General features: G+C 39.5%; 1 long non-coding RNA gene across 1 annotated transcript in view; it reads left to right on the top strand.

The window, feature by feature from the left end:
- The first annotated feature begins 1,371 nt into the window (after positions 1 to 1,371).
- Positions 1,372 to 10,377, top strand: part of LOC130930614 (uncharacterized) — a 108,440-nt gene continuing 99,434 nt past the window's right edge. Inside the window, exon 1 of the long non-coding RNA XR_009067084.1 lies at positions 1,372 to 1,601. This is a non-coding gene — a long non-coding RNA (uncharacterized LOC130930614). The remainder of the gene's footprint in view (positions 1,602 to 10,377) is intronic.

Here is a 10,377-nt window from a genome sequence, read left to right as displayed (position 1 = left end):
TTCACCAGAGTACGGTGCCCTGCTGCTTAATGTGATTCAACACGGCGAACTTCACCCGCTGCCCTGACATGACGGTTGGCAATTGGTTCCAACCGGCGTGTGGTCGGCGAGTGGCCCGACACTAGCCTGCCCAGTAAGCGAGGCGTCCACGCCGGAAGCCTCATTGCTTCAGCTTTGAATGAGTGTTTTGTCACTCGCGGGCCGTCCACTCGACAGCCGGCCTCCGCGCCTGGGGGTTGATATCGGGGTCCGACCAGTGTGCCGCGACAGGGCAACGTACCGTTGCAGGTACTCCGGTGAAATGCCGATGTCACACCCCCGTACCGGTGCCCTATATTCGGCTTGGACTCGAGCAGAGTCCGATGGCTGGCTGGAGCCCTGGTGGCCATTATTCTTGCTTCATACTTTTATGCCATTGGCGTAGTCACCTGCCACTCAAAAATGCCGGAAATAGCGTTGAAGTTGAATCTTTGTGTCAAAATGATTCAATCGAAAAAAAGAGCCTTCAAAACTTTTTCCACTTTAAAAAAAAAAGGTTTAAAACTTTTTGCTTTTCAAAAAAAAGTGACACTTCAATAAAAAATAGATATCTTTCAAATAAAAAAAAATATTTTCAAAAAATATATATTTTTGCAAATGTTTTTTTTTTTTTTTTTTAATTAAAAATAGTTTTTTGATTAAAGCAACTTTTTTTTAGATTGAATGATTTAGACACAAATGTCCAACCCATAATATGGCTCAAACATAAAAAGGATTGCTTCAATCATAGAAAACAGTTTGAATGAAAAATAAAGTTTTCAAATGCGAATTTCTGCGTCTCAAATATTTTTTCACATTCAAACCTTTTTTTCAACGGTTGAATTTTTTTTTTTTAATTTTTGATTGAAGTGATTTTCATTTTGAAAATATATATTTTTTTGTTTGAAGCAACTTATTTTTTGATTGAACAATAAAGACACAAATGCCCTAGCCAAAATGTGGTCCAAATGCAAAATTACATGACTTCAATCAAAAATGTTCTTTCAATCAAAAAAAAACTTGACTTAAATCATAAAAAAATTCTCAATCAAAGAAAAATAGTTTTCAAATATATTTTTTTGAGTTTCAATTTTTTTTTTTTTTTTTTTTTTGCATTCAAACACCTTTTGTTTGATTGAAGTGACTTTTTCTTCGATTTAATAATGAAGACACAAATCTACCTCCATACGAGGGCCACTGTGGGTCCTGGTTTTTGTCCATACCGTTCAAGCACAGACCTTTTAACCTATGTGGTTTGTACTAAAACAAGCAGCACCTGACTGCAATCAACTGATTACACTCATAAAATACCAGATTGGTGAAAAGGTGTGGTCTTGTTTTTTTGGAGTGAAATCCTGTGGCTCTATGTGGAATTGTTTGGAGACCACTGGTCTAATAGTTTAATTTAATACAGTAAATTAAACAACATCAATTCTTGTCATCAAATCATTTCACTTTTTCATCCATTCATTCATCTTATGGACCGCTTATCCTCACGTGGGTTGCTGGGGTGCAGGAGCCTCTCCCAGCTAACAACTGGCAGGAGGCAGGGTACACCCTGAACTGGTAATCAACGACCAGAGGTTGGTAGTAACGCATTACATGTACTTAGTTTTATTTACTTGAGTAACTTTTAGAGAAAAAATGAACTTCTAAGAGTAGTTTTAATATGCCATGCAGCACGGTGGCAGAATGATTAGCACGTCTGCCTCACAGTTCTGAGATAAAGGCTTCAATCTCGGGCTCTGACCCTCCTGTGTGGAGTTTGCTGTTTTTTTTTGTTTTTTTTTTTAAATTGTGGATGCTGACAGGAGGACTTGCTTTATTTTTTGACAGACCTCTTCTTTTTGCTTTCCATGAAGCAAAGTTTCAGCAACTGCACTCATACAATCTTTGACAATCTGTGCGTCACTGAAAGACTTTTTGTTTTGACCCAATATCCACGCTATTCTGAGGGAGCATTCATTGCTGTGCAGTGAATGAATGAACCATGAGCATTGAGGTGCGATCATAATAAGCCCTTAATTCCGCTATTTTTTGAGAACGGATGGCAGAGTTCATAGGGAAACTTTGCGAAAAAGCTGCGTGCTTCGTCTCATGGTGCCTTTTCAAATTGCTGCTCTTTACAAGCGCTACCGTCTCTGAACAGATGAGCTATAACAGTCTTGTGCTGCCGCCAGGTAAAATGAACAAAAATGTGTTGGTCCACTCCTCCTTAAACACTGTTTTCTGCATCAATCTTGCGTAGTTTTGAGCACGCCATTTGCCGTACCTTTTTCGCCTCTTACTCCAACTTCATTCGGCTCAGTATTTGGCTGTCACTCCGCGGAGTCTGGAAAGCGAGTGTGAGGGGCCGTTTACATGGTGACTAAGAAAAATTTCAAATTTGCATTTGTGTCTCCATTTGAACAATGTCGCAATTCAGCATGAAAACGATGTAGTATTCATGCCAGGCCCTAGGGGGCAGTGCAGATTTACAGGGCGACAGAGAATGATGCACTTTGACCCCACCAAGCTCTCTTAGCCCGGAAAAAAATATGCCCGCCCACTCGAAGCAATGGCATTTTTGTTTTGTTCACAAAGGCACAAAAATTGAAACATATTTAATTTAAAAATATTATTAAAACAGTAAATTAAAGCCGACATTCCGCCATATTTGCTGCTTTTAATGTTTAGTAGCACCGCTGCGTACCCCCAATGTGACGTGTACGAGTGCTGACGTTAACGTCGCGGTCTCGCGCCGCGGGAGCCTTTAATATGCATGCCGAGGAAGCCCCCCTCAATTCCCGGCAATCGGATTCTTCCACTTTGGAGGCAGGATTCAGAATTTTTCGTCTTCGCCTTCCTTCTTCGCCGACACCATATGCACGCGAGGCAAGTCCGCTACTATGTCATTGCGTCTTTGTGTCGCAGAGTCGCCATGTTAACTGACCCTGAGACATGCTGTTCTAAAAATAACTTTCAAATGCTTCACTCCCATTGGCTGGCTCACGCGAGTCACCGTTAAGGTTTTTGTTTGTTGCCCACCTCCGCTCGGCAAACTCGCAGACAAAAATGATTTTTGTTGTTGCAACGTGTATTAGTCGCGACAGCTTGAGATCCGGTCCAGACGGCTTGGGGGTCCGGAACCGGACCGAGGTCGGCGGTTCCATGACCTCTGATCTACAGTGTTCACTACTCAAACTGGTGACTATTTTCTCCACTAGAGGACAATCATGCTCTTTGGACGAATAATACTTAATTTCTGTCTTTTTTTTTTCTCTCTCGCCCGGACTCAATGATGTATTTTTTTTATTTATTTATTTATTTATTTTTGGGTATTTCTTTGGCTTAATGTGGTTATGTAATGGGTTATTGTTGTGCTCCAATGAGTAATTGATTAACTCGAGTATTCGATTAGAACAAAATATTCGAATTAAATTTTATTGTTCGAGTATTCGTTTAATTAAAGTGGGGTTGTAATGGTTTATTATGAAAGTGTTTGCATTTAGTTTTATTGATTAGGGTGGATACACTGCCCTCTGGTTTGCCTCATTTCACATGGCTGAATCCAACTGCTCCCTGTTAAGACCAACGTAAGCTAAGTTTTTGTTTGAGATGTTTTTTATGCATTCATAATTTAGTTTATAGGCATATTTAGCCGTTTTTGTGGGAATATGTGTCTGAACCATTTGTTAAGAGCATTGTAAAAAAAAAAAAAAAAAAGTTAGCATTTTATAGCTAGCAGACTTTTGTTATGTACAGTTGTGGTCAAAAGTTTACATACACTTGTGAAGAACATAATGTCATGGCGCTCTTGAGTTTCCAGTTATTTCTACAACTCTGATTTTTCTCTGATAGAGTGATTGGAACAGATACTTCTTTGTCACAAAAAACATTTATGAAGTTTGGTTCTTTTATGACTTTATTATGGGTGAACAGAAAAAAGTGATCAAATCTGCTGGGTCAAAAATATACATATAGCAGCGCTAATATTTGGTAACATGTCCCTTGGCCATTTGCATTTCAATTAGGCGCTTTTGGTAGCCATCCACAAGCTTCTGGTTGAATCTTTGACCACTCCTCTTGACAGAATTGGTGCAGTTCAGTTAAATTTGATGGCTTTCTGACATGGACTTATTTCTTCAGCATTGTCCACAAGTTCTCAATGGGGTTTAAGTCAGGACTTTGGGAAGGCCATTCGAAAACCTTAATTCTAGCCTGATTTAGCCATTCCATTACAACTTTTGATGTGTGTTTGGGGTCATTGTCCTTTTGGAACACCCAACTGCGCCCAAGACCCAATCTTCGGGCTGATGACGTTAGGTTATCTTCAAGAATTTGAACGTAATCCTCCTTCTTCATTATCCCATTTACTCTGTAAAGCACCAGTTCCATTGGCAGCAAAACAGCCCCACAGCATAATACTACCACCACCGTGCTTGACGGTAGGCATGGTGTACTTGGGGTTAAAGGCCTCACCTTTTCTCCTCCAAACATATTGCTGGGCATTGTGGCCAAACAGCTCGATTTTTGTTTCGTCTGACCACAGAACTTTCCTCCAGAAGGTCTTATCTTTGTCCATGTGATCAGCAGCAAACTTCAGTCGAGCCTTAAGGTGCCACTTTTGGAGCAAGGGCTTCCTTCTTGCACGGCAGCCTCTCAGTGCATGGAGATGCAAAACACGCTTGACTGTGGACACTGACACCTGTGTTCCAGGAGCTTCTAATTCTTGGCAGATCTGCTTTTTGGTGATTCTCGGTTGAATCTTCACCCTCCTGACCAGTTTTCTCTCAGCAGCAGGTGATAGCTTGCGTTTTCTTCCTGATCGTAGCAGTGACAAAACAGTGCCATGCACTTTATACTTACAAACATTGTTCGCACTGTTGCTCTTGGGACCTGCAGCTGCTTTGAAATGGCTCCAAGTGACTTTTCTGACTTGTTCAAGTCAATGATTCGCCAAAATTGCTAATTCGTGTTGGTGTATGTATATTTTTGACCCAGCAGATTTGATCACTTTTTCTGTTCACCCATAATAAAGTCAAAAAAAAAAAAAAAACTTCATAAATGTTTTTTGTGACAAAGAAGTATCTGTTCCAATCACTCTATCGGAGAAAAATCAGAGTTGTAGGAATAACTGGAAACTCAAAAGAGCCATGACATTATGTTCTTCACAAATGTATGTAAAGTTTTGACCAAAACTGTATGTTAGTCAACTGTTCTTTTGTTGTACATAGATACTCCCAAAACAATTTTAATACCGTTTGAGGCTCAGCTCAGGTATTTTAATTTTTCATGTTCCTTATCCGATTACTCGATTATTCGAACTAACTAGCCCATCGATTAATCGACTACTGAAATAATCGACAGCTGCAGCCCTAGGTTATTGTACAGTATCATTTTAGCAACAGTTCATATAGATACTGTAAGTTTGTGCTGAGAGAAAAAAAAATACCATTGTTTACAAACAAAAATAAGCAGTTACTCACAATGTTACTCATTACTTGAGTATTCTTTTCACTTGATACTTTTTTACTTGTGCTTGAGTACATTTTTTGGATGTCTACTTTATTGCTTTAGTAATATTATTTTGAAGTGACGTTACTCTTACTTAAGTAAAATTTTTGGCTGCTCTACCCACCTCTGTCAACGACCTATTAAATTCTAGTTTTCTGAACACGTACAATTTTATACTGTATAACTCCACTTTGCACACAAGAGGTCCGCTAACTTGTTTACCAGTCCGGTCACCCGCTTTGTACCTGTAGGATTGCACTCATATATGCGTTCAGTATATAGAGTATTTACAGTGGTACTTCGTCAGCAAATGTACATCAATTGACTTCATGACAAACAAATTCACCCATATACTTGATCATGTAGGAAGATGTACTGTATGTTTAAAATCAATAAGTTACACGTAAGAAATAGTGATCATGTCAACAGTGCTAAGCACGTACAGTAGCTGCTAAACAGCCACATAGTGTATGTCCCTTGATTGAGAGCTAAAGCAGAGAATGAAAGCTGAAAGAGACCCCGAGGAGGGTGCGCTATTGGACTTCGCAGAGGCACTTAATCCACGCTTAACCAGTTAGTCAGCATTTTTCATTTCCTGTTGAGGTCGCACAAAAAGTCAGCAATTATGAAGTAATGAGGAACAAGCTAATACCTACTCAGCAGGATCGGCGCAGACACATAAATGCCAGGTGATGTAGGAATGATTGTTAAATAACGAGGCAATTTCCAGTGACGACTTATCACTGGGGGTGCGAGAAAAGAGTCTAATTCTTGTTTGTATACAAGCAAGCATGAAAGATTGATTAGTATGTGTTTCATGGCTGTTTTTATGGTTAATAGGAAAGTACCAGAAAGTCGATTGCCAGATTTATGAACACGTCATTTCTTTAAGCTTTGCTTGATGGTAACAATTTGCACAACATGTGCTACTACTCAGGCAGCCTTTTAGGACTTTGCATGCTATAAGCAGACAAACGTGAGTTTCAACACCTCAATCTGGTATTTTAACACTCACCTGGACTGCTTGTTTGCAAAGGCAACCGACAAGCAGATACCTGCACACAACATGCTTTGCTAAAGGTCCTAGCAAATCTGAAGCCAGTCAAACCCAACAGATTTGGACCGAAAGGAAGACATTTAAGACCTGTTCCCGGTCAATCTAGGGGCAATACCTTTACTGAGTGTTAAAGGGCAGCTGAAGAGCTTTTCGGATTTCGTTCTTGAGTGTTTTACTCGGTTGAATTGTATTAAAGGCATCATTTGCTCTCTCAAAAAGTCACATAAAAATAATAATAATAATAATAATAATATACCGTGTAGTTTTTGAGCAATGGCCATAGCAACACCTTAGCAACGAGGGACGCGCTGCCCTGCCAACCGCTACCTGATGACGTAACTTCCAGGGAGCCTCGCCACCAGGGGCAGACTGGAACTAAAAAGCAGCCCTGGACTTTGACTCAGCCCAGCCAACAAGAATCGCTGTACACAGACTCTGTAGGGGGGTCCGGGGGCATGCCCTCCCGGGAGAATTTTTTTTACATTTTATTGTAAAATGCATCAATTTCGTTCACTTTGAGAGAAAAATGAAGAAAATGTGTCTAGACTGTGACTGTCTGACTTTGGGTGCTCAAAGTACTGCAAGGATGAACTGGAGTTGGATTCATCTTCTGCCCTAGCTCTATAATCAACCTGAATAAACAAATAAAAGAATTTATTTTTTTAAAGCAAGTTTTATGTATCCAATTGATTATAATAACACCTATCCCCTGTGTCTATAAAAAGACTTCATTGTTTATGCCATAATTAAATTTGCCACACAAATAATAAATTTCAATGAAAATACAATAAACATTTCAAGACAAATCCTATATACATAACCTTCATTGGCAAGTATTAACCAGAAAACAAAACCATATATAAATGATTAAAAATATATATCATATCAATTTAACTACCTAAACTTTAAAGTAAAACCATTCATTTTATTAATATTTTGTTATATTTCTTCTGAATTAATATTGCTGCTGCGTGTACATACGTTGTTTTACAGCTAAAATGTTTTTTGCTGGCACTAGCCCTTTAATTGCCATTTATTTCATTTAAATTGTAGCTACCTGGTGGATAACAATTGCCAATATACCTAGAAAGCAACCCTCTTCATTCCATCTCAGACCGGTGGCAACTAGAAAGTCCGCCAAAGCTCTTATCGCTCTATCCTGCCCCCTCGTGGGCCACAACAAGTCTTTCAGAGTCACAGCGCCTTGCGGCAATGGCCCACTTCTTCGTTCTCCTCCTATCAGATTGGCGGTTAGCAGCCAGGAATATTGCTGCCACCTGTCGGATTGGATGCGAACTGTAGATAATCACAGAGGATAGAGGGGATAAAAACAGTAATGTATGTATGGTGGCCGCCGGCTGTCCAGAGCACCGGCCGTTCAGTGATCCTCCAGAAGCTACAGATTAGCAGTCCGCCCTGCTCGCCACCACTTTGAACACGGATGTATAGCACCACGCTATCCTCGCCATATATTACAAACATTTTCTGGGTTTTACTCGCGAGATTCGTCATGCCATTTTGTTGTGTAGCAATGAACTGCTCACAGGAAGACTCGAGACTCCATGAGTGGTTCGAAAAAACCTCTCTTGCAAAGGTTTGGACTGTTTTTGTGAGCATGCATACAGGTCCCCAATAGGCTCAGTTTTCATCATTTCAGCGACGACAGCTTTGAAAACCTACAACAATGCAACCTCGGTTTTACGAAGACGTAAGTAGACCCTTACTGGCTTTTCTGATTCTAAAATTTGATGCACTTCTGTTGATAAACAAGGGGAAATCCTACTGCCTGTTTGTTGAAGTGTGACATTTTTTTTGTTGTTGCTGTTGGTCTGTCATAAGTAAATAGGTTTCTTTCTTCAACATCAAGGTCTGCCTATTTGAAGAGGGAACAATAGTGTCAAATATATGCTACTTTAACTGGGGTATTATTATTTGATCACCAAGAAATTATTAAAATTTATTAAATTAAAATTAGTATTCATCATATATTTTCATGCTGCTGTGTTTTTTTTTTTTTTCAGGAAGCCAAGCATAAATTAAGCGGCGGAAACCCTCAACACAATGAAAAAAGCGTTGCAAGTCAGTCACCACCCAGTTTCCCAATTGATGCGGTGTCCAGCGATGACGACAGAAGAGATCCTGAGGCCTGCCAGATGCTGAATTTCTTCCATCAGATGACGATGACTTATGAGAATTAAATGTAGCAAATTTTGATGAAATGAAATCTTAAACTAGTCCTATATACAGCACATATTTTTAGAAGAAAAATCTAGTTACCTTCATATTTTAATAATTATAATGATTTATCTTTGTATAGAGAAAACACTTAATGCTAAAGAGAACATTTTATCCCACTCTAAATTGCTTCTGTCTTTTGCCATTATCATTTTTCAATGTTGCGCTAGTCCGTTGCTATCCTAACTTTGTGTTGCTTACTAAGTTTGTTATTTGATGTGTGCCAATGTTTGCTTGGTATAACTTAGCTTTCTATGTTGTGTCACAATCTGACAGTAAAAGCTGATGCTGATTCAACATAAATCTGGTGGTATTGTTATTATTGTGGCCTATTGAATATTGTTTCAGAATGTAATTTAATTACAATATATTGTATACCAATATAATACATTAATCAGTCAACAAAATATGTCAATGTTGTTTACAATTTATGTTGTTGTTTTTTTATTTTTGTTTTTTATGTATTTCATGCCCCTGTCAGTGCTTTAGCCTCCTCAGGTTTGTCTCTCACGTCTGGGATCTCCTGATGACACAGGCATTCTCTTGGAATGGTAAGGGTAATTACCTGAAGGTTTACAGCAACACCTGAAAAATAAAATGGTTTTGTCATTTATTTTGAAAAATCAGTACCATTTAATCATTTTTTTCAAGCCACATTTGGGCAACCTTTAACATATTTAGATGGGTAGGAGCTGTCCCATAACCTAATATCAAGTTTCAGCTATGTGGAGAGCATGGAAAATATACAGTGGGGAGAAGAAGTATTTGATACACTGCCGATTTTGCTGGTTTTCCCACTTGCAAGCCATGTAGAGGTCTGTAATTTGTATCATAAGTTCTCTTCAACTGTGAGGGACGGAATCTAATACAAAAATCCAGAAAATCACATTGTATAGTTTTTAAATAATAAATTTGTATTTAACTGCATGAAATAAGTATTTGATACAGTACCAACTAGTAAATATTTCGGCTCTCAGTTCTTAAGAACCCCTCCTGTTCTCCACTCATTACCGGAAGTAACTGCACCTGTTTGAACTTGTTATCTGTAAAGACACCTGTTCACATGCTCAAACAAACAAACTCCAACCTCTCCACAATGGCCAAGACCAAAGAGCTGTGTAAGGACATCATGGATAAAATAATAGACCTGCACAAGGCTGGAATGGGCTACAGGAAAATAAGCAAGCAGCTTGGTGAGAAGGTAACAACTGTTGGAGCGATTATTAGAAAATGGAAGAAGTTCAAGTTGGCGGTCAATCTGCCTCATTCTGGGGCTCCATGCAAGATCTCACCTCGTGGGGCATCACTGATCATGAGGAAGGTGAGGGATCAGCCCAGAACTACACAGCAGGACCTGGTCAATGACCTGAAGAGAGCTGGAACCAGTCTCGAAGAAAACCATCGGAAACACATTATGCCGTCATGAATTAAAATCCTACAGCGCACGCAAGGTCCCGCTGCTGAAGCCAGTGCATGTCGAGACACGTCTGAAGTTTGCCACTGACCATCTGGATGATCCAGAGGAGCAATGGGAGAAGGTCATGTGGTCGGATGAGACCAAAATTGAACTT

The sequence above is a fragment of the Corythoichthys intestinalis genome, chromosome 15 (genome assembly GCF_030265065.1).
Source record: "Corythoichthys intestinalis isolate RoL2023-P3 chromosome 15, ASM3026506v1, whole genome shotgun sequence".
NCBI lineage: Eukaryota > Metazoa > Chordata > Actinopteri > Syngnathiformes > Syngnathidae > Corythoichthys > Corythoichthys intestinalis.
Note: the sequence above shows the minus strand (reverse complement) of the source record. Positions and strands in the feature narration are given on the sequence as shown.